The 24,942-nt window shown below is 48.3% G+C and overlaps 1 protein-coding gene and 1 long non-coding RNA gene across 4 annotated transcripts in view; one reads left to right on the top strand and one right to left on the bottom strand.

Annotated features, from left to right (window-relative positions):
• The window catches only part of creb1b (cAMP responsive element binding protein 1b), a 99,836-nt gene extending 97,504 nt beyond the window's left edge, over positions 1-2,332 (bottom strand). For all 3 annotated transcript variants that reach the window (XM_038787299.1, XM_038787300.1, XM_038787301.1), the window contains exon 1: positions 2,174-2,332. The gene's annotated coding sequence lies outside the window, so the exon portion shown is untranslated. The remainder of the gene's footprint in view (positions 1-2,173) is intronic.
• Positions 2,333-2,581: 249 nt separating this feature from the next.
• The window catches only part of LOC119958744, a 34,452-nt gene continuing 12,091 nt past the window's right edge, over positions 2,582-24,942 (top strand). Inside the window, exon 1 of the long non-coding RNA XR_005459071.1 lies at positions 2,582-2,653. This is a non-coding gene — a long non-coding RNA (uncharacterized LOC119958744). The remainder of the gene's footprint in view (positions 2,654-24,942) is intronic.

Raw genomic sequence — 24,942 nt, 5'->3', positions numbered from 1 at the left:
CATGTTCAAGTACTTGGGGGGGTGGGGGAGTTATAGATAGCTTGCAAGTTCAGAGAAATTAAGGGTCATATTTGAGGAGTGGGGTGATAATAGTGCATGTCAAATGGAGGAAGACAGTCCCAGCAGAGAGGGAACCATTTACAAAGTAATCGAGAGTGACAGGCAAGTCCAAGGAAGATGTTGGCAGTGGGGAAAAGAAGTTGAGAGGAAGAAGAGGGGTCTGCTATCCAGAATGGTTCGGTGAGCAGTTCAGGCAGAAAATTAGACCCAGTAGATCTTGCTGTGATCTAACCAGATCTGGCAATTGATGGTCAAGCTGGAAGTAGTGCTGGTTCCAGCCACTAAGTGGCTCTGTGCAGCATGTTCTGAAATCTCTCCCAACCTACATACAGAATAGGAAAAAGAACTTGCTCATCTACTGACCATTGACCTCAGGGTTGCAATTTACCAATGTTTCTTTAACAGGGTTTCACGGTTATAAACTAGAGATCAGCCTGCCTTGAACAGATACCAAGTTCAAGATTCCCTGTGTAAATTTCGATTTGAAACATTTTAACATTTGTTTTATTAAACACCGATACAAGCATTCTGAAAACTTAAAACCTACTTGCAATTTTTAAAATAAACATATAAATGATGCCCACTCTTAACTTGTCTTGACGATTGCAAAGAGTAAAAATTTCAATTTTAAAAGATTACTAATAAAAATGGCTTCTAATTCCTTGACTGGAATTTACACCAACACTGGAATATAATTACTATAAATGGACCACCAAAATGCACAATCCAACTAAAGTACACCTCGCTGAATAACATCTTGACCTCAGATAAAAATCAATGCTCGTGTATTTCATGAAAAATTAACTCAAAATATATCAGAAAACCGTTGCCCATTGTGACTAGCAGCTGCTTCATTTAAAAATCTGATGGTAAAATTAACTGAATTCAATAGCCATATAATTTTAAATTAATCTTTGCTAATTACTGTAATAAATGTTGAAGGAAAATCTAGGCCAGCTCAACGGGATTAAAAACTAAAGGCCCCACAGGAACTATGTGAAGAATATTTACATACCTGTAACATATTTATAATTTGCTTTATATAGATGCTATAAAACAAAATAAGTGCTTCAACCACCCTCAAAATATTGCATTCAACATTTTAATTTTGAACTGGCATGCCAAATTCAGGAAGTCACAATAGGTCGTGCATTTCTATTTATAACTTTCAAACTGCATTATTACTTCAGCTTCGCCCTCAAAAAGACAACAGCTGAAGCCGTTTGTGGCATCATTCATCACGGCAGTGTTAAAACCCGCGAAAATTGTTATTTTGCATAGGCAGTTTTGGGTATATGCTATGAGCAGCATGACAGATCAGTAACACTGCTTAAACTGCATGCTTTCATTTTTGCAAAAAGCTATTAATCCCAACAACCCTGGTGGGTCTTCTGCACTCCTGGATTAATTAATATCCTGCACCATCACTTGGGCAATCTCCTCTGCATTTTTGCATTCAGAGGGGTATTTGCTCAGCAAGATCCCAAGACTGGTGAAATCCCACGAAACAGGAGAAATGGGTAGGATTGTGAGTGTTTTTTCTGGATTAAATGTGAGTACACATGACAGCAATGGCACAGGAAACACTCGTGGTCTTCTCACTTCTTGTTCACAGTAGTGGTCCGGCGCCCATTTTCTTTAGGAACAGCAATTTGATGTGTGTGAAGAGAGAGAGAAAAACAAATAAAAAGTGTTGCAATAGGAACAAAACTGCTTTCCTGGCTGAATTATAAAATCTCTTCTCACGCCAAAAGAAAAAGAAAATCGAGAAAGAAAAAAAGGTGGGAGGGATAAATGCCTGGTGTTTTAATAGATTTTTGGCGGGGTTTTCTTCGCTGCAAGGCGAGGAGGGAGGTGGGGAAATTGAGGGGAGGAGGTTATTTCTTTTCGATCCAAACATTGCTTAGGGCTGCTCCTGCTGCATGAGCCGAGAGACCTTCTTCTCCACTCTCCCTCCAATGTAGGAACCTTGTCCATGAACAAGCCAGCCGCCATTGTTCAGATGCAAGCTTCTGTTCGCTCACCAGCCACCCCTCCCAGACAACAACACCGCCCCTCCACACCCACCCCAAGCCCTCTCTCTCTCTCGATTTATCTCGCTCTCGTCTCTTACCGGTTTTATTTCCCTCAAGTCCCCGGCTCTCTCTGCTGCCACTGGACACTCGCACCGAGACGTAAACACCGCGTCAGTCCCTTACACCTCCACCGCGTCACTCACTCACACACACACTCTCTCTCTCTGACTGACTCGCTCGCTCTCGGCGGCTCCGGCGCAGAGAGACGGAGAGAGGGGGGGGGGGAGGGCAGCGGACACTGCGCAGCCGCCAACCGACTCCAGTAGCCGGCCACCATTACCCCTCCCCCCAGCTTCACGATTCTGCGCATGTCTGCTCCTTGCTTCCTAACAGTGCGCATGCTCACTCGCTCCCTTCTTCCCGACGTCCGACACTGCGCATGCTTCCCCCCTCGAGGCCACGAGTCGCGCCTTCCCGGCTGAAGCCGCGTAGGCGCGCGCGCGCGCGCGCGCTCGCGGCATAAACGGTTGAACTGTGCCCGCGAGCGGGGCGACCAGATTGGTTTGAAGGTGGCAAAGGTACAGACATAGTTGAATCAATTCCAACGTGCCGGCTGTATCAGATGATTTGTTTTGCGTTCGGACCACCCACCCAAAAACCAGTGAGATTATTATGTAACGGGAAACGCGCCCCATGTCAGGCGTAAATTCATGCGAGTCCACGAGTCACGAACGCGCTCTGGTCCTCCAAGGAACCGCCCGTCCACTGCGCGTGCGCACCCGCATACTTTCCGCTCCGCTCGCCGGATAAACGTGCGCATGCGCGAGCCTCACTTTGCCATCAGAATGGGGAAAACAACAACAACTTATGTTTAATCAGGACAGACCCGCAGAAACAACAGTGGTGAAATGAGTGCCTCTTATCACCACAGTAATAATCTCTGTTAGTGTCACAAGTAGGCTTATATTGACACTGCAATGAAGTCACTGTGAAAAACCCTTTTCCAATACTTCTCCATCCCATGCAATTCTATTCTTAACATGCTGCCCTGCTCCCTGTCATTCCTCTTACCATGCAAGCCGTGGCTCATTGGGTAGCAGTCTTGCCTCTAGGCCAGGAACGTTGTGTGTTCCAGCCTACCTTGAAGTCAATCAGGGCTTGAGGACATAAATAAGGACAGTGCTGAGGGAGTGCTAGATTGTCGCAGCCGGGTAGAGAATCTGGCACCTTTCTTGACAGCTGAGGCTGTTTTCCCTCCTAGATGGGTAAGAAAGTTGACAATGTCAAAGAAGGTCAGTTAATTTTATTCCTGGTGTCCTGGCAAATATTTACCCCCCCCCAAATCAACAGTACAAGAATTACAGAATCTTTACAGTGTAGAAGGAGGCAATTTGGCCCATCTTGTCTGCACTGGCTCTCTGAAAGAATATTCGACCTAGTCCCACTCTCCTGCCTTATCCCCATAGCCTTGTGCATTCTTTATTTTCAGATAGCAGTCCAATTCCTTTTTAAAAAAAGTATATTTATTAAGATTTTACATTTTAACAAAGGATGCAAGAAAATAACATAAATGATACAGCAAGCAAAAAATTAGCCACAGCATACATGTGTGGAGATGGGAACAAGAGAATAGCAATAGAACTGGCTCAATACAATCATTAGACACAACTTGATACTTCTAGCAGCCCAACCAGAGAACAGAGGAGAAACCGGATAAGGCCATGAAAACATGGTAAAATGGTTTCTGCTTCCCATGTAGCAATTGATCACAATTGCTATGAGAATTTAGGATATATTTTTCACGCTGTGTTCGGACGTGCACCAATATATATCTCCCTCCACTTCAGCAGTGCCAGAGACACCGATAACACATTGTAACCGTCTCTCTTTGGATATAGACCCAATACTAGACACATCTGCACCCATGCGTGAACCAATCACAGATTCTTTATACCCACTCCTTAAAAAAAGGAAACATACAATAAAAATACACAAGAACTCCAGATCAAAAAGGGTGTTACATATATATCACAATGCATCAGGGTGGCACAGTGGTTAGCACTGCTGCCTCAGCGCCAGGGACCCAGGTTTGATTCTGTCCTTGGGTGACTGTGAAGTTTGCACATTCATCCTGTGTCCATGTGGATTTCCTCCTACAGACCAAAGATGGATTGCCATGATAAATGTGCAAGCTTACAGAGATAGGGGAGGTGAGTGGGCCTAGGTAGGGCACTCTTTTGGAGGCCTGATGCATACTCGATGGCCCGAATGGCCTCCATCTGCACTATAAGGATTCAATGGATAATCCCAGTCTCAGACCCAGTACAGAACCAACATCATTCCATACGTATTTACAAAGAGGGCCAGCTGAAACATGTACGGATTACAATCAGCGCTGTCAACACTGCCCAAGAAAAATCAAAAGCAAGGAGAACTAGACTGCCAGGAGTGGCTCAAAGGATAAAAAAGGATCAGGACCCCACAATTGACCCATATTCTCCCGGTACACGACCATCACCCAGTAATGATGAAGAGAACAAGCTGATCATTCAAACAAGAAAGCGTCCCTACCATTAGAGGGGCTACAGGAAATCAACTAAAGTATGGGATTCGACTCAAAGCCAGGCACCTGTGCATAGAAGAAGCAAAATCTGCCTCTCAGGATGTCCCCAATAAATGCCTTCGAGAAGGGACACCCCTTCAGCTCCAGGGGACAACAGGATACCAACCACAGCACCAGACCTGACCTAGCCCAGCACATTCTGACATACAGGAATCAGAACCCCCAGGACTTCCCGCTAACCCCAAAACCGATACCCCAGCTGGTCTTGCACCTACCTAAACACACCAGGGCAGTGCACCACCACTAGAAAAGTAACGCCAGCCGGGGAGACCCCAACACTGAAGAGAAGAAGGATTATAGAATTATCAAGACACCCAATATTTGGGTGCTGGGGAGGAGGTGGGAGGGGGGGGGGGGGGGTTGTACTGTGGACCATGATTTAAGACAGCATACTGCTCCCCCTGATGAAGAGGAAAAGAAAAAAATCCCAAAGGGAAGAAGGCCCGAGTTGACCCAGGGATATTAGCCATCGCCCCGTACTGCACATGATCACAAGAAGGATATTAAGGGAAACATCAGTGCTGCCTCAAAAGAGACAAAAACATGCCTCCAAATGGAAAACCCAATCACAATGAGGACACTCAGGAAACCATCATATCAGACCACTTGGAGGAGGCCACCTAATTCCCTCATCAAATCTTCCCCCCACCTGAGAGAAGGGATCCAACAATGTAGAGGCTTGTACCGCCATCTTCAACAAATCAGTCAAGGATTGATCAAACTCGCCTCGGCATGCATCACCATTGAATTCCTAAAGAAAAAAGGAAACCTCAAGGAAAAATCAGAAGGATCCCAGTCTTTCCCAGGATTTATAGTCTGCAAGGGCGTCAAAGGAGACAAACACAGAGACTCGGAAATGCAAAACAGCAAAAAGCAAAAATAAAGACCCAATACGTTCAACTATAACTGTGTTCAATCTCAGTAAGGATTTGACTAACCCTACCACCCAACTCCACGCCAAACCAAACACCCATCATCCTGCCGTGGCTCCACTCACCTGCATTATAAATGAGATAAGGGATGTCTAAAAAACACTCCCCTCCCATAATCACAAGGATTACAGTACATAAGGGAACAAAGAAATGGCAGAGGAACAGAATAGGTACTTTGCATAAATCTTCACAGTGAAAAATACCAGTGCCATACCATATTAAGAGAGTCAGGGGGCAGAGGTGAGTATAGTGGCATACACTAGGGAGAAGATGCTGGGGAAACTGAAAGATCTGAAGGTGGATAAACCGAACCTGGAGCGGATGGACTACAAACCATGGTTTTAAAAGAGATAGCTAAGGAGATTGTGGAGGCATTGGTGTGATCTTTCAGGAATCACTGGAGGCAGTGAGGGTCCCTGAGGACTGGAAAATGGCCCTGTTTAAGAAGGGAGGGAGGCACAAGACAGGAAATTATAGGCCGGATAGCCTGGCCTGGATTCTCCGTTATTGAGACTTTGTCCCCACACCGGCGTCAAAAGGGTGAAATTTTACTCCTGAAATTCCAGCAAAAAAGACAAACAAATTCATGGCCCTGCAGGGGGCTAGCAGGTACCCGGAGTGAATCTTGTAGCTTTTGCTGCAGATAAAGGCCCACGCACTTCCGGGTCAGAGGCCGCGCATGCACATGGCGGCGGCCTTGCCATGTTCCATGATGGACTCGGACCGCTAAAGTAGACCCTCAAAGGAGACTCCCAATCGGCAGCACGGCGACTCTTAAACCCCGCACATTAATTCCCCGGCCGCCTATAAGGCCCCCCCGGTCTCCGATCTGCCCAGCCTCGACCAGGGTGGCCAGGGACTGAATCCGCAGCCGCTACGTGAGCATCCCGACCGGCAATAGCAGGTTAGTTCCGCGCCGTCAGGAACTCAGCCGGTCGGGGGCGGAAAATGTCAGAGCCGGCCTCTGGCAATTGCCCCCGGCGGCGCGGCGTACTCCCCGGTGACTCCGATTTTCACTACCCGGAGAATCGCCGAACCGGCGTCGATTCCAGCGTCAAACTGGATTCTCCGCCCTGGCGCTGGTCGTGATTTTGGCATCGGGGTGCAGAGTATCCAGCACCCTGGTTTTGGTTATTGGTCAGATTTTAGAGTCTATTATTGAGATTGCAGAGTACTTAGAAGTGCATGGTAAAATAGGACTGAGTCAGCACAGATTCATCAAAGGAGAGCCAGTGGACATGAGGATTTCCAAGGTTGGAAGAGTCAATTACTAGGGGACATAGGTTTACGGTGTGAGGGGCAAAGTTTACAGGAGATGTGCTTTGGAAATTAGAAACACAAAGGGATTTAGGAGTCCTAGTTCAGGATTCTCTTAAGGTTAACATGCAGGTTCAGTTGGCAGTTCGGATGGCAAATACAATGTTGGCATTTATGTTGAGAAGGTTAGAATACAAGAGCATGTATGTACTTCTGAGGCTGTATAAGGCTCTGGTCAGACCACATTTGGAGTATTGTGAGCAGTTTTGGGCCCTGTATCTGAGGAAGGATGCAGAGGAAGAATGATCCCCAGAATGAAGGACTTGTCATATGAGGAGCAGTTGAGGACTCTGGGTCTGTATGGCGGCATGGTAGCACATTGGTTAGCACTATTGCTTCACAGCTCCATGGGTCCCAGGTTTGATTCCCGGCTTGGGTCACTGTCTGTGCAGAGTCTGTACGTTCTCCCTGTGTCTGCGTGGGTTTCCTCCCACAGACCAAAGGCATGCTATTAGGTGAATTGGACATTCTAAATTGTCCCTCAGTGTACCTGAACAGGCGCCAGAGTGTGGCGACTAGGGGCTTTTCACAGTAACTGCATTGTAGTGTTAATGTAAGCCTACTTGTGACACTAATAAATATTATTATTACTCGATGGAGTTTAGAAGGATGAGGGGGAATCTCATTGAAACTTATAGAATACTGAGAGGCTTAGATAGAGTGAACGTGGAGAGGATGCTTCCGCTAGCAGGAGCACCTAGAACCAGAGGGCACAGCCTCAGACTGAAGGGACGATCCTTTAAAACAGAGATGAGGAGGAATTTCTTCAGCCAGAGGGTGGTGAATCTGGGAACTCATTGTCGCAGGAGGCTGTGGAGGCCAAATCACTGAATGCCTGTAAGACAGAGAAAATAGGTTCTTGATTAATAAGGGGATCAGAGGTTCGGAGAGAAGGCAGGAGAATGGAGATGAGAAATATATCGGGGGCGATTCTCCGAGCCCCGCGCTGGGCCGGAGAATCGCCGCAACCGCGCCACAACGGCCCGACACCGGCACGCGATTCTCCAAGGTGCGGAGAATCGGCGCCATTTGCGTCGGTGTGTTTGGCGCGGTGCCGGCCGCTGGAATCGGCCGCGCGGATACGTCAGAGTCCCGCCGGCGCCGTTCACCCCGGTCGCTGTTGGCGGTTACTCTGCACGAATGGTCAGGGGAGCGGCCTGTGGGGGGGGGGGGGGGGGGGGGGGCCTCCGATGGGGTCTGGCCCGTGATTGAGGCCCACCGATCAGTGGGCCGGCCTCTTCCCCCCCCACCGGCCTACTTTCTTGCGCGGCCAGCCCCTGAACACCGACACCATTCGGCCGGCGCACTGAAGAAGTCCTCCGCGCCTGCGCAGGTTGGAACGGCGCCCATTTGGTGCCAGGAAAGGAGGCTGGAGCAGCGTGAACGAATCGGTCGTCCCCGTGCCCATTTCGCGCCATCGTGAAACGCAACGGTGTTCACGACGGCGCGAACACTTGGGCTCCATTTTGGAGCATCACCGCCATCAGCTATGACCGAATGGAGAAGTAGACCCGACGGCCGAATGGCCTAATTCTGCTCCTATGTCTTATGGTCTTATAATAAAAGAAAGGAGTAGAGTTCCGGTGACGCGGGCGGAAGGCTGCCGCACATTGGAGGGCTCCCGTTCGGGAACGGCATTTTTGGGGTTTATCGCCCGGCAATGGAGGCAGCAAAAGCAGGGAGAAGGCACAGTGAAGGGAAATGTTGAAAATAAGTTTAAAAAACGGCCATGAAAAAAGTGGCTGAAAGTCTGTCGAGGAATGGAAAGGTCAACGCAGGGAGGGCAAGAAAAGTGGAGGCTGGGGCACCAGGGGAGGCCGCATTGCCCATGGTTGAAGAAATGACTAAGGTGATTGCCGTAGAACTCGAAAGGCAGTTCACAAAACACATGGAGGCGATGAGGAAGGAGATGGGGGCGGTATTGAAAGTGTGGGTGGAGGAGGCGATTGCCCTGGTGAGGACGGCAGTATTGAGCGCAGTGGCGGAGGTGCGGGAGCAAGGTGAGGCGCTGAAGGAAGTGGAAGTAACATTATTGCAGCACAGTGATCAACTTACCTCAATGGGAAAGGAGATGCGACGGTGATAGAGATCAACAAGGGTCTGCCAGCCAAAATGGATGACTTGGAAAACAGATCCAGATGACAGAATCTGAGGATTGTGGGTCCGCCCGAAGGAGTGGAAGGCCTGAGGCCAACTGAGTATTTTGCCACAATGTTGGCGAAACAATTGGGAGAGGGGGATGATCCCTCCCGATATGAACTGGATCGGGCTCATCGGTCGTGGAGGCCTGTACCAAAGGAGAGTGAGCCACCAAGAGTAGTGACTCTGTGTTTTCATAGGTACAGTGTGAAGGAGAAGGTCCTGTGCTGGGCAAAGCAGAAGCGGGTGGTGCAGTGGGTTGGAGCTGGTATACGCATATATCAGGACTTTACGGTGGAGCTGGCGAGGAGGCGGGCTGCCATCAGCCGGGTGAAGAAGGAACTGCACATCAGCAAGGTGCAGTGTGGCACAGCTAAGTTGAGGGTGACCTACAAATCCAAGGACTTTTATTTCAGGACGGCGGAAGCAGCGGAGGAGTTTGCAAAGGCGGAGGACTGTGGCTGAATTGAGAAATGGTCATGTACCGATGTAGCCTCATGTAACTGTATTTTTTCACTGCATGCTGTGTATGTGCTAAATGAGCCAACGTTGTATATACTTGGACAAGGGAAGAGAAAGGACTTTGATTTGCAATGATGGTTCTTTGGGGCTTGGGTGTGTATGCGGGGTTTGTGTGCTCAAGGGGATTTCTTGGTTTTCCCGGGACTGGGCAAGGGGGAAAGAAACCTGGGCAGGGGCCTCCACGCTGGCCGGTTTAAGCCGGCCAGTGAACGGGAGTGAGGTGGGGGGAGGGGCTGTGGCCATTGGAGCCTGGCAGAACAGGTTCTGATGAGTCTAGCCAGGGTGCAAAGTTGGGGGGAGGAATTTTATAAGAGGAAGTGGAGGGGAGGAGTTGGGGAGTGGAGGGGATTTACAATTCATGAGTGTCATTTACGGTACTCTTTCAGGGATTGGATGGCATTGAATGTTAGGGGAGGGCGTTGGACTCTATAGGTCAATGGTGACCATAGGTGATTCCTGACTCCTTTTTCTTTTTTTTCCTTTGTTGTTCCCACCGTGGGAGGGTTTGTTTTATTTGATGCTTATATTGTCAGGTGGGCCGTTGTTTGGGGTGGTGGGAGGATGGGATCGTTGTTGTTGATAAGGAGATTGGCTTTGTATTTGTTACCATTTACTGCTTGTTGGTGGGGTATAAATTCTGAAGAAAATGTGAAAATGGAGAATAAAAATATTTAACAAAAAAAAATCAAAGAAAGGAGTAAAACTGTGCACAAACCACATTTCACATAATCAACTAATGAATGAAAATCGCTTATTGTCACAAGTAGGCTTCAATGAAGTTACTGTGAAAAGCCCCTAGTCGCCATATTCCGGCGCCTGTTCGGGGAGGCTGGTACGGGAATTGAACCGTGCTGCTGGTCTGCCTTGGCCTGCTTTAAAAGCCAGCTATTTAGCCCAGTGTGCTTCATTTCACTTAATCGGCTCAATATGGCTTTTGCTCGCACAGAATGACAGGCAATTCTTGCTCTTGTGCTCACAGCTCGCACACCCTTGCAGGAGAAAAGACAACAACAAATAATCACCAGGGAGTAACGTCCAGGATTATTCAAGAATTGCAGGATAATAATACCGATAATGTTGCTCGAAGGCCCAAGGCGTGACAGGACCATCAAACACTCTTCACTCTTCTCGAGAATACCAACAAATGAAGCGTCACTTTAACTCAATTTGCAAATTATTTTGAATCTGTGGCCTCAAATTCTTGATGCTCTCTTGAATGGGAACAGTTTCTCACTATATCGTACCCCTCAGGATCTTGAATACCCTCTATGAAGTCTCCACTCAGTCTTCTTTTTTCCAAGGAAAACTGACCCAACCACTCCAATGTATCCTCATAGTTACAGTTCTTTATCCCTGGAATTGTTCTTGTGAATCTCCTATGTACTCTCTCCATTTTTCTTCAGGTATGAGACCCAGAACTGGACACAGTATGCCAGATGAGGCCGATGAACAGATTATCTGGTCATTGTTACATTGCTAGTTGTGAGAGCTTATGGTGAGCAAATTGGCTGCCACATTTCCTACATTAAAACAGTGACTGCACTTCAAAAGAAGTTTCATCGACAGGAAAGTGGTTTGGGATATCCTTGTCATTAAAGGTGCTATGTAAATGCAGGACTAGGGCATAGTTTGGACCATGGAACAATATGAATAATTGCTTGACTACTATTGACACTTCATAGCAAACTATAATTTATGAAATTATGAAGGGCATTGATAGAGTAGACAAGAAGGAACATTTCCCCTTGGTGGAGGGATCAATGACTGGGGGCATAGATTTAAGGTAAGAGGCAAGAGGTTTACAAACAAAGAACAAAGAAAATTACAGCACAGGAACAGGCCATTCGCCCCTCCCAGCCTGCGCCGATCCAGATCCTTTATCTAAACCTGTCCCCTATTTTCCAAGGTCTACTTCCCTCTGTTCCCTGCCCGTTCATATATCTGTCTAGATGCATCTTAAATGATGCTATCGTGCCCGCCTCTACCACCTCCGCTGGCAAAGCGTTCCAGGCACCCACCACCCTCTGCGTAAAAAACTTTCCACGCACATCTCCCTTAAACTTTCCCCCTCTCACTTTGAAATCGTGACCCCTTGTAATTGACACCCCCAATCTTGGAAAAAGCTTGTTGCTACCCACCCTGTCCATACCTCTCATAATTTTGTAGACCTCAATCAGGTCCCCCCTCAACCTCCGTCTTTCCAACGAAAACAATCCTAATCTACGCAACCTTTCTTCATAGCTAGTACACTCCATACCAGGCAACATCCTGGTGAACCTCTTCTGCACCCTCTGTAAAGCATCCACATCCTTCTGGTAATGTGGCGACCAGAACTGCACGCAGTATTCTAAATGTGGCCTAACCAAAGTCCGATACAACTGTAACATGACCTGCCGACTCTTGTACTCAATACTCCGTCCGATGAAGGCAAGCATGCTGTATGCCTTCTTGACCACTCTATCAACCTGCGTTGCCACCTTCAGGGTACAATGGACCTGAACTCCCAGATCTCTCTGTACATCGATTTTCCCCAGGACTCTTCCATTGACCATATAGTCCGCTCTTGAATTAGATCTTCCAAAATGCATCACCTCGCATTTGCCTGGATTGAACTCCATCTGCCATTTCTCTGCCCAACTCTCCAATCTATCTATATTTTGCAGTATTCTCTGACAGTCCTCCTCGCTATCTGCAACTCCACCAATCTTAGTATCATCTGCAAACTTGCTAATCAGACCACTTATACCTTCCTCCAGATCATTTATGTATATCACAAACAACAGTGGTCCAAGCACAGATCCTTGTGGAACACCACTAGTCATCCTTCTCCATTTTGAGACACTCCCTTCCACCACTACTCTCTGCCTTCTGTTGCCCAGCCAGTTCTTTATCCATCTAGCTAGTACACCCTGAACCCCATACAACTTCACTTTTTCCATCAACCTGCCATGAGAAACTTTATCAAACGCCTTACTGAAGCCCATGTATATGACATCTACAGCCCTTCCCTCATCAATTAACTTTGTCACTTCCTCAAAGAATTCTATTAGGTTAGGTAAGACATGACCTTCCCTGCACAAAACCATGCTGCCTAAACCTGATAAGTCTATTTTCTTCCAGATGTTAATGATCCTATCCCTCAGTATCTTCTCCAACATTTTGCCTACCACTGACGTCAAGCTCACAGGTCTATAATTCCCTGGATTGTCCCTACTACCCTTCTTAAACAAAGGGACAACATTAGCAATTCTCCAGTCCTCCGGCACCTCACCCATACTCAAGGATGCTGCAAAGATATCTGTTAAGGCCCCAGCTATTTCGACCTTCGCTTCCCTCAGTAACCTGGGATAGATCCCATCTGGTCCTGGGGACTTGTCCACCTTAATGTCTTTTAGAATACCCAAAACTTCCCCCTTCCGTATGACGACTTGACCTAGAGTATTTAAACATCCATCCCTAGCCTCAACATCCATCATGTCCCTCTCCTTGGTGAATACCAATGCAAAGTACTCATTAAGAATCTCACCCATTTCCTCTGACTCCACGCATAAAGTCCCTCTTTTGTCTTTGAGTGGGCCAATCCTTTCTCTAGTTACCCTCTTGCTCCTTATATACGAATAAAAGGCTTTGGGATTTTTCTTAACCTTATTACTTACCAGCTGCCGTAATGGGATTTGAACCTGTGCATTAGCCTGGACCTCTGGATTACTAGTCCAGTGACATTACCACTGTGCCACCATTTCCCTTTAGGGTTAGGGTTAGGTTTAGAGAGGATGTGAGGAAAAACCTTTTCACCCAAAGGGTGGTGGGTGTCTGGAACTCACTGCCTGAATGGTGATAGAGACAGAGACCCTGATAACATTTAAGACGTTTTTAGATATGCACGTGCGATGCCAAGGCAGACAAGGCTATGGGTTAAGTCCTGAAAAATGGGATTAGAATAGTTAGGTGGTTGTTTTTGACCGATGCAGACAATGGACCTTTTCTGAGCTGCAGACCTCTATGGCTCTAAAATGCAGAAGTAGAAAATTTAAAGACTTAGAAATTTCTGGACAAAGTAACTGTTCCAGTCTATAAAAATGGTTTGGTGTCTGGTCAGAGATTGTGTTGTTTTTTTTGCCCTATGAGGGAGGGTCTGGTTGAATACCTACTGGCAGAATAACTGTTGCTTGCACAAACTTGCTGTTTAATTGCATACTTTATTGTGGTGCCATGTTTGGATTATCACAATTAACATAGTGATTGTTTTTGAGCCTGAGGTGGCTACCAGGTGATTATCCCACTGAAGTTCAGTACTGAGGGAGTGCTGCACTCAGCTGTCAGTTTTCGGATGAGATGTTAAATTTAGAACCCGTCTTTCATCTTTGGTGGTTGTAAATGCTCCCATAGCACTGTTATGAATAAACGAAGGGGAATCAAGTCTACAGCACAGAAAACGTCTGTTCAATTCCACATGCCTCCTCTCAACCTTCACCTAACCAAATAAGCATTCCCTTCTATTCCTATCTCCTTTATGTGCTGTCTAGCTTACTAGTAAATGTCTGTGCAGTATTCTATTTATCTTGTAATAGCTCTTTGCCGCTCTTTGGGGAAAGAGCTTTCTCCTAAATTTCCTATTTATTAGTGACTATCATAGTTATGACCTAAAGGTTTGGACTCCTCCTCAAATGGAAACATTTTGTCCACTCACACCGTATCAAACATTTTCATAAGCTTAAAGAACATTATAGCCACTCTATTTTGATACCATCTTTGTGAATCTGTTTTGCATCTTCTCCAGTGCCTCCCAATTCTTAACAGAATAAAGAAAACAGAACTGAACATAGTATGTAGGGTGGCACAGTGGTTAGCACTGTTACCTCACGGCGCAGAGGACCCGGGTTTGATCCTGGCCCTAGGCCACTGTCCAGGTGGAGTTTGCACATTCTCCCTGTGTCTGCGTAGGCCACACCCCACAACCCAAAGAGGTGCATTAGGTGGATTGGCCACACTAAATTGGCACTAAATTTCCCTTAATTGGGAAAACATAATTTGGTACTCTAAATGTATTTTAAAAAACTGTACAGAGTAATTAAGGTGCAGCTAGACCAACTGAGAATTTCTCCAAGTAAATATAACTTCCCTGTTTTTAATTGCATCACTCGAGAAATGAACCCTCGTGCTTGGTTTACTTTTTCAATGCCCCTATTAACCCGCATCAATGTTTTTTATGATTTGTGCATCTATCCCCCTGTATCTTTCCTCCGTCACCCTATTTAAACTCTTGCCAAGCAATATGTAGCCTCTTACCAGAATGGCTCATACCTGACAAATGAATTCAGTATAGCTAGTTGCATGTCCATTCTGTAATTTCATTAACATCTTCTTGTAATTTATCCCATTTTCCCATTTTTGTGTAATCTGGAAACTTTTGAAATTTTACTTTATTTTACAATCATTGATGTGGATGAGGGGACTAAGTATAATATATCTAAATTTGCTCATGATATAGAGCTAGTTGCAGAAGATAGTTGTGTGAAGGATATAACAGAATATGGATTTGTTGTTATTGGACAAGAAGATGACAGAACTGGGTCGGGTTATTGGCGGGAGTTTCCGGGGTCAGCAGAAGTTAACTGACCCACGGAAGTACAATGGAGGACGGTTCGCGGCTGGGAGGGTTCCTAGCCTGGGGGGGAAGGGAGGGGGGGAAAGGGGAATACCGGGTTGCTGCTGGTAGGGTCAGGAAGGAGCTGGTGGGGGCTGGGGGGACAGAGGAGAGGTGTTGTCGCTGTGGGGACTGGGTCGGTCAGGGGGTGCTGGCCTGGGGCGGGCAGTCGACGGGCTATGGCTAGTCAATGGGGGAGGAGAGCAGGACGCCCTCTGATCCGGTTGGTCACCTGGAATGCGAGAGGGTTGAATGGGCCGGTGAAGCGGTCGAGGGTACTGGCTCACCTGAAGGGGCTAAAGGCAGATGCAGCAATGTTTCAGGAGACCCACCTGAAGGTGGCGGACCAGGTCCGCCTGAGGAAGGGATGGATGGGGCAGGTTTTCCACTCTGGGTGGATGTGAAGTGGCGATTCTGGTGGGGAAAAATGTGTTGTTTGAGGCATCGGAGGTGGTGGCGGATAAGGGGGGTAGGTATGTTATGGTTAGGGGCAGGCTACAAGGAGTACTGGCTAGTGTGTATGCCCCAAATTGGGACGATACGGGCTTTATGAGGCGTATGTTGGGACGGGTCCCGGATCTGGAGGCGGGAGGTCTGATCATGGGGGGGGGACTTTAATACGGTGTTGGATCCTTCACTGGATCGGTCCAGCTCTAGGACGGGTAGGAGGCCGGCGGCGGCCAAGGTACTGAGAGGGTTTATGGATCAGATGGGTGGGGTGGATCCATGGAGGTTTGTGAGGCCGAGGGCACGCGAGTACTCTTTCTTCTCCCACGTACATAGGGTCTACTCTCGGATAGATTTCTTCGTGGTGAGTAGGGGACTGATTCCGAGAGTGGAGGAGGCCGAGTATTCGGCCATTGCAATCTCCGACCACGCTCCGCATTGGATAGAGTTGGAGATGGGGGAGGTGCGGGGACCAACGTCCGTTGTGGCGGTTGGATGTGGGGTTGTTGGCGGAGGAGGAGGTGTGTAGGAGGGTCAGGGCAAGTATTGAGGGGTACCTCGAGGTGAATGATACGGGGGAGGTTCAGGTGGGGATGATCTGGGAAGCCCTGAAGGCAGTGATTCGTGGGGAGCTGATATCCATCCGAAAACACAGGGAGAGGAGCGAGAGGAGTGAGAGGGATAGACTGGTGGGAAAGATGCTGGAGGTGGACAGGAGGTATGCAGAGGCACCAGAGGAGGGACTGTTGGGGGAGAGGCGCAGCCTGCAGGCTAAATTTGATTTGCTGACCACTAGAAAGGCGGAGGCACAGTGAGGAAGGCACAAGGGGCAGTGTACGAACATGGTGAAAAGGCGAGTAGGATGCTGGCTCATCAGCTCCGCAAGCGGGATGCGGCTAAGGAAATTGCTGGAGTGAGAGACAAGAGTGGGAATGTGGTGAGGAAGGGGGTAGAGGTGAATGAGGTCTTCAAGGACTTTTACAGGCAACTGTACCGGTCGGAGCCAACGGGGGAGAGGAGGGGAATGGAGAGGTTCCTTGACGGGCTATCTTTCCCGAAGGTGCAGGAGGAGAAGGTGGAGGGGTTGGGTGCGCCGATTGAGCTGGAGGAGCTAGTTAAGGGGATCGGGCAGATGCAGTCAGGGAAGGCACCGGGGCCGGATGGGTTCCCGGTGGAATTTTATAAAAAGTTTGTGGACCTAGTGGGCCCCTTGCTGGTGCGGACACTCAATGAAGCGTGGGAAGGGGGGACTTTGCCCCCGACGATGTCGCGGGCGCTGATCTCGTTAATTTTAAAGAGGGACAAGGACCCCCAGCAGTGTGGTTCATACAGGCCCATATCTGTCCTCAACGTGGATGCTAAGGTCCTGGTAAAAATCCTGGCCACCAGGATAGAGGACTGTGTGCCAAGGGTTGTGCACAAGGACCAGACAGGTTTCGTGAAGGGAAGGCAGCTGAACACGAATGTGCGGAGATTGTTGAATGTCATCATGATGCCGGCGATTGAGGGGTAGGCAGAGATAGTGGTGGCTCTGGATGCGGAGAAGGCTTTCGATAGAGTGGAGTGGGGGTACCTATGGGAGGTGTTGGGGAGGTTTGGATTTGATGAAGGGTTTATTAGATGGGTAAGGCTGCTATATGAGGCCCCGATGGCGTGCGTGGCCACGAATAGGAGGAGGTCGGAGTACTTCCGGCTTTACCGAGGGACCAGTCAGGGTTGCCCCCTGTCCCCCTTGTTGTTTGCACTGGCAATCGAGCCGCTGGCGATGGCGTTGAGGGATTCAGAGAGGTGGAGAGGCTTGGTGCGAGGTGGAGAGGAACATAGGGTGTTGTTGTATGCCGATGACCTGTTACTGTATGTGGCGGACCCGGTGGGAGGGATGCCGGGAGTGATGGAGTTGCTAGCTGAGTTTGGGACCTTTTCAGGTTATAAATTAAATTTAGGCAAGAGCGAGGTGTTTGTGGTGCACCCTGGAGACCAGGAGGAAGGAATTGGTAGGCTCCCGCTTAGGCGGGCAGGGGAGAGCTTTAGGTACCTGGGGGTGCAGGTGGCCAGGGACTGGGGGACTCTTCACAAGCATAACTTCACCAGACTTGTAGATCAGATGGAGGAGGAGTTCAAGAGGTGGGACATGCTGCCATTATCGTTGGCGGGGAGGGTACAGTCCGTCAAAATTACGGTGCTTCCGAGGTTCTTGTTCCTCTTTCAGTGCCTGCCGATCTTTATCCCCAGGGCCTTCTTTAGGAGAGTGACTAGCAGTATTTTGAGCTTTGTGTGGGCACATGGGACTCCGAGAGTGAAGAGGGTGTTCCTGGAGCGAGGGAGGGATAGAGGCCAATGTGTCAATGGTGCGTAAATGGGTGATGGAGGGGGGAGGGGCGGCGTGGAAAAGAATGGAGATGGCGTCATGTAGAGGTACGAGCCTGGGTGCCATGGTAACGGCACCGTTGCCGCTCTCCCATGTAGCCACCTAATTGGTGGCTCCAGGGTCCCAGGTTCGATTCCCGGCTGGGTCACTGTCTGTGTGGAGTCTGCACGTCCTCCCTGTGTGTGTGTGGGTTTCCTCCGGGTACTCCGGTTTCCTCCCACAGTCCAAAGATGTGCGGGTTAGGTGGATTGGCCATGTTAAATTGCCCGTAGTGTAAGGTTAATGGGGGGATTGTTGGGATATGGGTTACGTGGGTTTAAGTGGGGTAATCATTGCTCGGCACAACATCGAGGGCCGAAGGGCCTGTTCTGTGCTGTACTGTTCTATCTATTCTATCTATCTAAGATGGACACTGGGCTAACAAAATGGAGAACTGCTAAGACTGCAGGGAAAAAGCAGTTTAGCCAAGACAAGCAGTCTGCAAAGACTGATTAGCATTCTGCACGTAGCAAAACTAGTTTCTGGCCAGGTGGAAGATCTCAACCAAAGGTGTTAATAGCAAAACGCTTTGCATATTAATGAGGCAATCCAGATCTGGGCACACACAATAGCAACATTTGGTTTTGAATAGATACTTTAAGTGGAGGCCCAGACAAAACGGCACCAGAAGTATCCATCTCAAAAGACCCTAGAGATCGCCCCACACATCGAGAAGGGACCCTCAGATTGGGGGATTAGTGAGACATCGATTGGGAATTGATCCAATCAATGCATGGAAGGTAAAGCCCGCCCCGAAAAGGCACGGACATTGGGGGCCACTATAAAGATAGACCCCCACACATGGTTCTGTCTGTTTTGTGCTCCGGCTTGGACTGCTGTTTTGACTTCGACCCAGATCTGCTGTTGTAACCTGACTCCGACTCCAGCCGTTGATCCTGTCTTCCATCACCAGCCGTTGAGCACCAGCCATCGTTCAGTAAGTCTCAAAACAACGCTCGCTACGTGAACTTATACAGTACTCGTCTAAATAACGAACAGAAGGTGCAGCCCATAAAGGAACAAAGGCCTTGTCCCCTGACCTTACTGGTTCCCACTTAGATAAGTATTTAGTCGTTTAATAGTAGAAATAGGTATTAGTCTTTAGCGTGTGCCTGCGTATTTATTATATTTGTATAATAAATATTGATCGTTGGAACTTACTAATCGGTGTATAGTTTTATTACTTTGAACCTGACCTTGGAATATTTGTGAGGTGTTTATATACGACACCTGGCGACTCCCGAGCTGAAATTACACATACAGAGCCTAGCAGTGTTAAGCACACGGCCTTTAAACGGAGGCGTGTTAATACACTCCAATAAACGCGTATTACACTCAAGTAAAACGTGCAACACCCTTAAGAGGTTTACTACGAGCCCGGTGGTGGCGGCGACCCTAAGAATCTGGGGACAGTGGAGACGGCATCGGGGGGAAACAGGGGGCTCGATGGAGGCTCCACTGGGTGGCAACCATCGGTTCATCCCGGGGAACAAGAATGGGGGATTTAGGGGGTGGCAAACGGCGGGTATCAGCAAATTGAGGGACCTGTTTATTGGCAGGAGGTTTGCGGGCCTGGGGGAACTGGAAGATAAATTTGGCCTTCCCCAAGGGAACATGTTCAGATACTTGCAGGTAAAGGCGTTTGCTAGGCGACAGGTAGAGGGATTCCCTCTGCTGCCGTCGCGGGGGATGATGGACAGCGTGCTTTTTGGGGTGTGGGTCGGAGAGGGGAAGGTGTCTGACATCTGTAAGGTAATGCAGGAGGTGGAGGAGTCGTCAGTGGAGGAGCTGAAGGCTAAATGGGAGGAGGAACTTGGGGAGCAGATAGAGGACGGGACTTGGGCGGATGCCTTGGAGAGAGTCAACTCTTCCTCCTCATGTGCGAGGCTTAGTCTCATCCAATTTAAGGTGCTGCACCGGGCCCACATGTCCGGGACTAGGATGAGTAGGTTCTTTGGGGGTGAGGATAGGTGCACCAGATGTTCGGGGAGTCCAGCGAATCATGCCCCTATGTTCTGGGCATGCCCAGCACTGGAAGAATTCTGGAAGGGGGTGGCGGGGACGGTGCCGAGGGTGGTTGGATCCAGGGTCAAACCAGGGTGGGGACTCGTGATTTTTGGAGTAGCGGTAGAGCCGGGAGTGCAGGAGGCGAAAGAGGCCGGTGTCCTAGCCTTTGCGTCCCTAGTAGCCCGACGAAGGATTGTGCTACAGTGGAAGGATGCAAGGCCCCCAAGTGTGGAGACCTGGATCAGTGACATGGCGGGATTTATAAAATTGGAAAGGGTCAAATTTGCCCTGAGAGGAGATACAAGGGTTCTATAAACGATGGCAGCCTTTTCTGGACTTCCTGGCTCAAAGATAGGTAACTTGGTCAATAGCAACAGCAACCCGGGGGTGGGGGGGGGGGTCTATTGTAGTGTCTATTCTGTAACTTTATATAGTGTTAATTTGCGTTGTTGTTAAAATGCTGTGTTGTTCATGGAGGTGGGGCGAATGTTTATGATTGTTAATATTATTGTTATTTTTGGTATTTCACTATGGTGCGTTATTGTTGCATAAATTCAAAAATTTTCAATAAAAATTATTTTAAAAAAAAAGAAGATGACAGAACTTAAGGTGCAGGTACAGGCTTGGAGGGCCGAAGGGCCTGTTCCTGTGCTGTATTGTTCTTTGTGAGGAAGTGTGAAATTATCCAATTTGGTAGGACAAATGGAAACGTGGATTTTTTAAAAATGGTGACAGATTAGTAAATGTTGGTAATCAGAGGGATTTGAAGGTCCTTGTACACAATTCTCAAAGTCAATCTGCAGGCATGGCATGTAATTACAGTAACAACTTATATTCATATAACTCCTATAGTGTAAGGAAACATCCCAAAGTGGTTCATAGAATAATTTAAAGCAAAGCATGACACCAAGCAACATAAGGAGATATTAGGTCAGATGGCCAAAATCTTAATCAAAGAGGTAGGTTTTAAGGAATGCCTTAAATGTGAAGAGTTGTAAGGAAGGCATTCTGGTGGCTTGGGGCCGAGACAACTGAAGGCACGGCCACCAATGCTGGAGCAATGATGATTGGTAATGCACAAGTGACCAGGATTAGAGAAGCGCAGATGTCTTGAAAAGTTGTGAGTTTGGAGGAGATTACAGAGATAGGGAGGGGCATGGCCATAGAGGGATTCGAAAACAAGAATAGGGATTTTAAAATCAAATTTTGAAGGCAAATGATCTGTTTGCATTTATTGCAAGGGGTGTGGAGTACAGTATAATAGTTAAGGAAGTTTTTCTGCTACTCGTTTGGACTTGGGTGAAACTACACCTGGAGTGCTGTGTACAATCTTGGTCTCCTTACCCAAGGACTTGTCTTTGAGAAGATTCAATGAAAATTCACAAGATTGATCACTTTAAAAAAAAAAAAAAATTTTTATTGAAATTTTTTGAAAAATATATATCAACAAAACAATACAATAATAACAATAACAATAATAATAATAAACACCCCCCGGCACCCGTAACAACGCATATAACAAACCCCCCACCCCCCCAACCCCAATAAACAACAGAATAAATTAACAATAAGCAAATTAACTTAAACACTATCCCCATAAACCCCCCCCTCCCCCCCGGGTTGCTGCTGCTGCTGACCTAGTACCTTATCGTTGAGCCAGAAAGTCGAGGAAAGGCTGCCACCTCCTAAAGAACCCTTGTATCGACCCCCTCAGGGCGAACTTGACCCTTTCCAACTTAATGAATCCCGCCATGTCATTAATCCAGGTCTCCACACTTGGAGGTCTCGCATCTTTCCACTGCAGCAAGATCCTCCGCCGGGCTACTAGGGACGCAAAGGCCAAGACATCGGCCTCTTTCGCCTCCTGCACTCCCGGCTCCACCCCAACCCCAAATATCGCGAGTCCCCAACCTGGCTTGACCCTGGATCCCACCACCCTCGACACCGTCCCCGCCACCCCCTTTCAGAACTCCTCCAGTGCCGGGCATGCCCAGAACATATGGGCATGGTTCGCTGGACTCCCCGAACACCTGACGCACCTGTCTTCGCCCCCAAAGAACCTACTCATCCTAGATCCGGACATGTGGGCCCGGTGCAGCACCTTGAACTGGATGAGACTAAGCCTCGCACGTGAAGAGGAGGAGTTCACCCTCTCCAGGGCGTCCGCCCATGTCCCCTCCTCAATCTGCTCCCCCAGCTCCACCTCCCACTTAGCCTTCATAGAACATAGAACATAGAACGATACAGCGCAGTACAGGTCCTTCGGCCCACGATGTTGCACCGACATTGGAAGTCAAAAACTAAAGGCCATCTAACCTACACTATGCCATTATCATCCATATGCTTATCCAATAAACTTTTAAATGCCCTCAATGTTGGCGAGTTCACTACTGTTGCAGGTAGGGCATTCCACGGCCTCATCACTCTTTGTGTAAAAAACCTACCTCTGACGTCTGTCCTATATCTATTACTCCTCAATTTAAGGCTATGTCCCCTCGTGCTAGCCATCTCCATCCGCGGGAGAAGGCTCTCACTGTCCACCCTATCTAACCCTCTGATCATTTTGTATGCCTCTATTAAGTCACCTCTTAACCTTCTCTCTAACGAAAACAACCATCAGCCTTTCCTCATAAGATTTTCCCTCCATACCAGGCAACATCCTGGTAAATCTCCTCTGCACCCGTTCCAAAGCTTCCACGTCCTTCCTATAATGAGGCGACCAGAACTGTACGCAATACTCCAAATGCGGCAGTACCAGAGTTTTGTACAGCTGCAACATGACCTCATGGCTCCGGAACTCAATCCCTCTACCAATAAAGGCCAACACACCATAGGCCTTCTTCACAACCCTATCAACCTGGGTGGCAACTTTCAGGGATCTATGTACATGGACAGCGAGATCCCTCTGCTCATCCACACTGCTAAGAATTTTACCATTAGCCAAATATTCCGCATTCCTGTTATTCTTTCCAAAGTGAATCACCTCACACTTCTCTACATTAAACTCCATTTGCCACCTCTCAGCCCAGCTCTGCAGCTTATCTATGTCCCTCTGTAACCTGCAACATCCTTCCACACTGTCTACAACTCCACCGACTTTAGTGTCGTCTGCAAATTTACTCACCCAACCTTCTGTGCCCTCCTCTAGGTCATTTATAAAAATGACAAACAGCAACGGCCCCAGAACAGATCCTTGTGGTACGCCACTCGTAACTGAACTCCATTCTGAACATTTGCCATCAACCACCACCCTCTGTCTTCTTTCAACTAGCCAATTTCTGATCCACATCTCTAAATCACCCTCAATCCCCAGCCTCCGTATTTTCTGCAATAGACGACCGCGGGGAACCTTATCAAACGCTTTACTGAAATCCATATACACCACATCAACTGCTCTACCCTCGTCTACCTGTTCAGTCACCTTCTCAAAGAACTCGATAAGGTTTGTGAAGCATGACCTACCCTTCACAAAACCATGCTGACTATCCCTAATCATATTATTCCTATCTAGATGATTATAAATCGTATCTCTTATAATCCTCTCCAAGACTTTACCCACAACAGACGTGAGGCTCACCGGCCTATAGTTACCGGGGTTATCTCTACTCCCCTTCTTGAACAAAGGGACCACATTACTATCCTCCAGTCCTCTGGCACTATTCCTGTAGCCAATGATGACATAAAAATCAAAGCCAAAGGCTCAGCAATCTCTTCCCTGGCTTCCCAGAGAATCCTAGGATAAATCCCATCAGGCCCCGGGGACTTATCTATTTTCACCTTATCCAGAATTGCCAACACTTCTTCCCTACGCACCTCAATGCCATCTATTCTAATAGCCTGGGTCTCAGCATTCTCCTCCACAACATTATCTTTTTCCTGAGTGAATACTGACGAAAAGTATTCATTTAGTATCTCGCTTATCTCCTCAGCCTCCACACACAACTTCCCACCACTGTCCTTGACTGGCCCTACTCTTACCCTAGTCATTCTTTTATTCCTGACATACCTATAGAAAGCTTTTGGGTTTTCCTTGATCCTACCTGCCAAAGACTTCTCATGTCCCCTCCTTGCTCGTCTCAGCTCTCTCTTTAGATCCTTCCTCGCTTCCTTGTAACTATCAAGCGCCCCAACTGAAACTTCACGCCTCATCTTCACATAGGCCTCCTTCTTCCTCTTAACAAGAGATTCCACTTCTTTGGTAAAGAAGAGATTCCACTTCTCCTTCAGCTCCTCTACCGACGCCTCCCCCACCTCCTGCATTACCTGATAGATGTCAGACACCTTCCCATCCCCGACCCACACCCCCGAAAGCACCCTATCCCTTACCCCCCGCGGGGGCAGCAAAGGGAACCCCTCCACCTGTCGCCTAGCAAACGCCTTGACCTGAAGGTACCTGAACATATTCCCCGGGGGAGCTCAAACTTCTCCTCCAGTTCACCAAGGCTCGCGAACCTCCCGTCAATAAACAGGTCTCCCAACTTCCTAATGCCCGCCCTGTGCCACCCCAGGAACCCGCCATCCATGTTCCCTGGGACAAACCGGTGGTTTCCCGCAGCGGGGCCTCCACCGAGCCCCCCACTTCCCCCCTGTGTCACCTCCACTGCCCCCAAATTTTGAGGGTGGCCGCCACCACCGGGCTCGTGGTGTACCTCGTTGGAGGGAGCGGCAACGGAGCCGTTACCAGTGCCTTCAGGCTCGTGCCTCCGCAGGACGCCATCTCCATCCTTTTCCATGCTGCCCCCTCCCCCTCCATTACCCACTTGCGTACCATCGAGACATTAGCCGCCCAATAGTACCCAGAGAGGTTGGGCAGCGCCAGCCCCCCT

Source organism: Scyliorhinus canicula, chromosome 2 (assembly GCF_902713615.1).
Source record: "Scyliorhinus canicula chromosome 2, sScyCan1.1, whole genome shotgun sequence".
NCBI lineage: Eukaryota > Metazoa > Chordata > Chondrichthyes > Carcharhiniformes > Scyliorhinidae > Scyliorhinus > Scyliorhinus canicula.
This window is presented reverse-complemented; position numbering and strand designations above follow the sequence as displayed.